Below are 6,747 nucleotides of genomic sequence, written 5' to 3' on the forward strand. Positions count from 1 at the left end.
ATCCTCCAAGCGTAGGGACCAATCCTTCCTGTTGGGGTTCACAGTCTTTTCCAATATCCCCTTGATCTGACGATTGGAGACCTCAGCCTGCCCACTAGTTTGGGGGTGATAAGGTGTAGAAACCTTATGTGTAACATCATATTTCTTCAACAAGGCCTCGGTCGTCCGATTGCAAAAATGGGATCCACCATCACTAATGAGAACTCTAGGCATGCCAAACCTGCTAAAGATGTTAGACTTGATAAAATCTGCAACAACCTTAGAGTCATTAGTTCTAGTGGCCTTTGCTTCCACCCATTTGGAAACATAGTCCACTGCAAGTAAGATATATAGAAACCCAAAAGATGAAGGGAAAGGTCCCATGAAATCTATGCCCCAGACATCAAATATTTCAACAGTTATGATATTGGACAATGGCATTTGATCTCTAGAACTTAGATTTCCGGTTCGTTGGCATCTATCACAAGTTAAACAATATGCATGTGCATCCTTAAATAACGTTGGCCAAAAGAACCCTGACTCTAACACCTTAAAAGCAGTCTTTTTAGACCCAAAGTGACCTCCACATGCTTTAGAATGGCAAAAAGAAAGTATGGCATTATGTTCATGTTCAGGCACACATCTCCTAATCAATTGATCAGAGCAATATTTCCACAAATAAGGTTCATCCCAAACATATTGCTTAACAGTTTTCTTAAGCCTATCTCTATGAGCACGTGACATGGTATCAGGAATTTTCCTAGAAACAATATAGTTCACAATATCAGCATACCATGGTTCACTTACCTGAAGTCCAAAGAGCTGCTCATCTGGAAACGTCTCCACCAGAGGGAGAGGGTCTTCTGCATGTACCAAACGACTCAAGTGGTCAGCTACCACGTTTTCACTGCCCTTCTTGTCCTTGATTTCAACGTCAAATTCTTGTAAGAGTAGGACCCATCTGATAAGCCTAGGTTTCGCCTCCTTCTTGGTCATCAAGTACTTCAAAGCTGCATGGTCAGTATAAATAATTACCTTGGTACCAAGTAAGTAGGAACGAAACTTTTCAAGGGCAAAGACAACTGCAAGGAGCTCTTTCTCTGTGGTGGAATAATTCATTTGTGCATCATTCAGAGTCCTTGAGGCGTAGTAGATGGCATAGGGTCGTTTGTCCTTCCTTTGCCCCAAAACAGCTCCAACTGCATAGTCAGAGGCATCACACATCAACTCAAAGGGCAAGGACCAATCTGGAGGTAGCATGATGGGGGCTGACGTCAACAACTCCTTAAGCTTGTCAAAAGCATCTTGACACTCTTTGTCAAAGTGGAAGGGCACATCCTTCTGGAGTAGTTGACATAGAGGTCTCGAAATCTTGGAGAAGTCCTTGATAAACCTCCTATAAAAACCTGCATGGCCAAGGAAAGAACGAATCTCTCTCACAGAAGTGGGAGAGGGTAAGTAACGCACAATATCAACCTTGGCCTTATCGACCTCTATTCCCCTAGCAGAGACAATATGTCCTAAAACTATTCCTTGTTTAACCATAAAATGGCATTTCTCCCAATTAAGTACAAGGTTAGTTTCCATGCAACGTTTTAGAATTATTTCCAGATTATTAAGACAATCATCAAAATTCTTTCCAAAAACTGAAAAGTCATCCATGAATACCTCTATGATTTTCTCAATATAATCTGAAAAAATACTTACCATACACCGCTGAAAGGTACCTGGGGCGTTGCAAAGGCCAAAGGGCATGCGTCTATAGGCAAACGTCCCAAAGGGGCAAGTGAAGGTTGTCTTCTCTTGATCTTCATTGGCTATGGCAATCTGATTGTAGCCTGAGTAGCCATCCAAGAAGCAGTAGTAGTCATGTCCAGCTAGGCGCTCAAGCATCTGATCAATGAATGGAAGAGGAAAGTGATCTTTCCTTGTTGTTGCGTTGAGCTTCCTGTAATCAATGCACACTCTATGACCTGTGACTGTCCTTTGGGGCACCAGTTCGTTCTCAGCATTCTTCACTACAGTTACCCCAGATTTCTTGGGCACAACCTGAACTGGAGAGACCCACTTGGAGTCTGAAATGGGGTAGATCACCCCACAATCTAGGAGTTTGATAACCTCCTTCTTCACAACTTCCATCATTGGAGGGTTGAGACGACGTTGAGCCTCTCTAGTGGGTTTAGACCCCTCCTCTAGAAGTATCCTATGGACGCAAGTTGTAGGGCTAATTCCCTTGATGTCCGCCAATGTCCATCCTATGGCGGTCTTGTGTTGCTTCAGCATCTCCACCAACTTCTCTTCTTGTGGAGTCGTAAGTGCAGAGGACACTATCACTGGTAAGGTCTCCTTGTCTCCTAAGTAGACATACTTCAAATGGTCTGGAAGAGGTTTAAGCTCAAGTTCTGGGGCCTGGACCATTGAAGGTAGAGTCTTGTTAGTAGATAACTGAATAGACAAAGGAGAATTAGACTTACCTATATAAGGGGATGCTTCAAGGAAGGAGACGTTTTCAATTATTTTGCCTTCACAAGTGTCCTTCAATTCCTCCTCTGAGATAATGGCACCACCTTTTGTATACCCTACTCCTTGTTCGAGTGTTGTGGCTAGGGTATCCTCATTCATGGCCTCAAACATTTTCTGGGCAAGGTCATCCAGAATATCAATAGAATAACAGTCATTTATATCAAGGGGATACCTCATGGCTTCAAAAATGTTGAAGCCAATAACGTCACCATCAAACTCCATGGTGAGAGAGCCTGCATACACATCTATCTTCGTCCTAGCTGTCCTTAAGAAAGGACGTCCCAAAAGCAAAGGAGTGGAACTCACAGGGGAGTCCTTCATTTCCAACACATAAAAATCAGCTGGGAAGATAAGATGGTTAACCTGCACAAGCACATCCTCCAACAAACCTCTAGGGTATGCATTGGATCTGTCAGCTAACTGAATGATAACATTATCAGATTTAAGTTCCCCTAGACCTAGGGTTTCATAAACAGAGTAGGGCATAACATTAACAGATGCACCTAAATCTAGCATGGCATTCTTAAATCTGGAGTTACCAATAGTACATGGAATAGTAAAGCTTCCAAGATCCTTACACTTTGGAGGAATCTTCCTCTGAATCAAGGCAGAAACGTTCTCACTTACCTTTACCACCTCCTTTTCACGGTTTACTCTCCTAGTAGTGCAAAGCTCTTTAAGGAACTTGGCATACTTAGGGACTTGCTTGATGGCCTCTAGGAGGGGTAAGTTTACTTGCACCTTCTTGAAAGTTTCCAAGATAGCTTCGTCACTTTCATCCTTCTTGGATTTAGCAAATCTGCGTGGAAAGGGCATGCAAGAAGAAGAAGGGTTAGTTATAACCGAATTGGATAAGTTAGAATTAATACCTTGAATATCCGGTTTTGCCTTTGGTGGTGAGGACGCCTTGAGTTCTTCCTTGGACGTTGCAGGGTCCTTTTCAATACCCAACTTTGTGGGTTCATGGCCTTCCTCAATCTCTATGCTTACTTGGGCCTTTTTGGGTTGCTTGGGTTGATCCAGAAATGGCCTTCCACTCCTTGTAGTCACAACTGATGCATTCTCCACATTACCCTTAGGATTAGGTATTGTGACACTAGGGAGCTTCCCATTCTCATGAATCTTGCTCATGAAATCCACAACTTGGCCCATCTGCTTCTTGAGCTCTGCAATGTCCTTAGTATGGGTCTGTTGTCCTTGGATCAAAGCCTGAGTAGAGTTTGTCAAGGCTTGTGTAGAAGCAGTCAAGGCTTCCAACGTCTTATCATAATGGGAATTGGAATTCCCAGAGTTCTGTTGAGGAGGAGGCATGTAAGGAGCTTGAGGACGTTGAAAAGTAGGCCCTTGAGCACGTTGAAAGTTCCCACCAAGAGGATTCTGAACATTGTCATTGTTGGTCCACTTGAAGTTGGGATGGTCCCTCCATCCTGGGTTATAAGTATTGGAATAAGGGTCATGTCTAGGACGTTGAGGTCCTCCCTGATATCCTCCTTGAAATCCTCCTTGGTATCCTCCAATAGCATTGGCAGATTCCCATCCTCCATTTTCATTGAGTTGAGGGCATTGATCAGTAACCTGCCCTTGCATAGAGCATACCCCACAAGCTATGGATGCACTAGGTCCTTTGGAACTTATGACTTGGTTCATGAGCAAGGTGAGCTTATTCAGTTGATCCTCAATGGCATTATTCCTGCCCACTTCATGTACCTTTCGAATGGAGTGCCCTATACCCTCATATTGTTGACTGTTGAGGGCACGATTCTCAATAAGTTCCTTTCCCTCTGCAGGTGACTTGTCCACAAAAGCTCCTCCAGCTGCAGCATCAAGCATTTGCCTCTCTAAGGGTAAGAGTCCCTCATAGAAGCATGTCAGTAGGGTCTCATCCTTCATCTGATGTTGAGGACATTGAGCAAGTAAGGAGTTGAACCTCTCATAATAGGCAGAATAGGACTCATCTGGAGCTTGTTCAATTCCACTAAGCTTCTTCCTGAGTGTGATGACCTTGGAAGCTGGGAAGTATCGTTCCAAGAAGGCCTTCCTCATAGTGTCCCAAGAGGTGATACGTCCAGCAGGAATCTCATATAGCCAATCTTTGGCTCTGTCAGCTAAGGAAAATGGAAATGCTTTCATCCTTAGAATGTTCTCATCTGCTCCTTGTGGTTGCATGTTAGAACACACAACCTGAAATGCTCTAAGATGCTTGTTGGCGTCCTCCATAGGAAGCCCATGAAACTTAGGGAGTTGGTGCAATAATCCACTCTTCAGCTCAAACTCTGCATTTCTTCCTGCAGCAGGGGCAGGGTACACAATACCTATAGGGGGTCCTCCCTCAACTGTTGCTGTGGATAGTTCCCTAATGGATGCCATTCTCTCTTCTTGAACTTCTTCAGGTGGTGGTGAAGGTGGTGGTGTAGAGTTAGACGAAATCACAGGTGAAGGTGAACGTGAAGGAGGAGATGGGGTAGGTGTAGGTGATGTAGATTCCTCAGAAGGATAGATTCTCTTCCCTTGCTCGTTAAACTTGTACTCTTTGAATTGCAAGGAAGAAGGTCTTCTGTACTCAAGTGTAGGAGGATTTTTCAAACGAGCGAGCCTTTCTTCAATCTCTTGTACACTAGGGATCTTAGAAGGCTCGGTCATTCATGGATATCCTGAACAACATTAAGAAGTACACAAGTTAGTAAATTACAAAATACAAGATATACAAGTTAATATTTTATACAAAAACGTCACTATTCACAAGGCAACAAAAGAGACTTACAAAGTTTGTACAAGTGAGAGAAGTATGAAACAAACCAATTTACATGTGAAGGGTATGTACAAGTATTTTATTTTACATGGAAATGTTATAAACATAGGTAATAACTCAATTGATTCTAAGTTGTAAGTCGAGCCCAATAGAAACCACTACTATTGGTGAGCTACGATATAGGGATAGTCGCTTAGACATAAGTCACTTTCCTTTGTTTCAGAAGGCCAGATAGCCAGATTAAGAGGTAAGTGAGAGGGAGGACTCATTTTGGTGATACTACGGAGGCTACTCCCTCATTGAGGTTTACGCCCCTATCGGCTACTTCCACATTGTGGTTTACGCACAGTCTGTAGTATCTCTGAGATCCAATTTGAACCCATCACCCAGGGTCTCAACCTAAGACACCATCTGTAATGCCCCTTACTCAGCTTGGAAATTACTCATGTGTTAAACTGTTCTCCAAATGCTAATAAAGGCCGCCCTCAACCTCATACGACCTTAGAAAGGTACGAATGAAGGGTTAAGGCCAATATTAACAAAAGGGCCCTTGTCTACTCATACGATTTTACACACTCACAACAATTAAATAATTAACAAAATTTATAACTCCGTTTTTATTATCTTTAATTTTATTTCTTTACAAGTAAAATTAGACACAAAACACAAAACTTTCATACAAAGTACAAAACGTCACTATTCACATCTAATTAACTTTTTTTTTTTTTTTCTTTTTTTTTTTTTTCTTTTCTTTTCTCTTTTTTTTTTTTTTCTTCTTTTATTTTTATATTTATTTTCAACACTTAGGTACGGGAACAGGGAATCTCAGAGTGCAATGGGCTGTAACAGCTTCCTTTCCGAGATTATGTTTAATCCAATATACCTTAAGTGTCACAACAATTTCTTACATTTTCTTTTGTCATAAATATTATTGATATCAAATTTAATTCCAAGCGGTAAATCAAGTGGACGTGCGGCCCAAGTATAATCGTCTAGACACTAAGTCCCTCCTACATCCTTTGGGCAACCTTACTGAAATGGCCAGGTAGGGGAGGGCGAACACAAGAGGTAGGATCCATTTTGGCATAGGCTCCTCCCTCATTGAGGTTTACGCCCATTTGTAAGCACTTCTGAATCCAGAACCCGTTATGAACGTTGTCCCCTTCCTAGACACCAATCCACATAGGCTATACTTACTTGGATATAAAAGGTCCTAAGTGTGAAAACAGTTCAATGAATGTTAATATTCGCCTAAACCCCTTATCAATTTTTGGCGCCGTTGCCGGGGATTGAAAAATCATTTGTCACTTTGTGAATATATTGTGTTGTTTATATTGTGACCGAAAAAAAAAAAAAAAAAAAAAATTATTACTTGTAATTTTTTTTGTAATTGTCGAAATTTACTTAGATTAATTATTTAGGTTGTTATTTATATTGTTGAATACGAGTTTAATTGTGAGTTGTAAATTAAAGAAGGAATAGGTGAAGTCGTGTTT

The 6,747-nt window shown here is 41.6% G+C and overlaps 1 pseudogene; it reads right to left on the bottom strand.

The window, feature by feature from the left end:
* Positions 1-951: 951 nt before the first annotated feature.
* Positions 952-6,747, bottom strand: part of LOC133718320 (uncharacterized) — a 34,693-nt pseudogene continuing 28,897 nt past the window's right edge.

The sequence above is a fragment of the Rosa rugosa genome, chromosome 6 (assembly GCF_958449725.1).
Source record: "Rosa rugosa chromosome 6, drRosRugo1.1, whole genome shotgun sequence".
Taxonomy (NCBI): Eukaryota; Viridiplantae; Streptophyta; class Magnoliopsida; order Rosales; family Rosaceae; genus Rosa; species Rosa rugosa.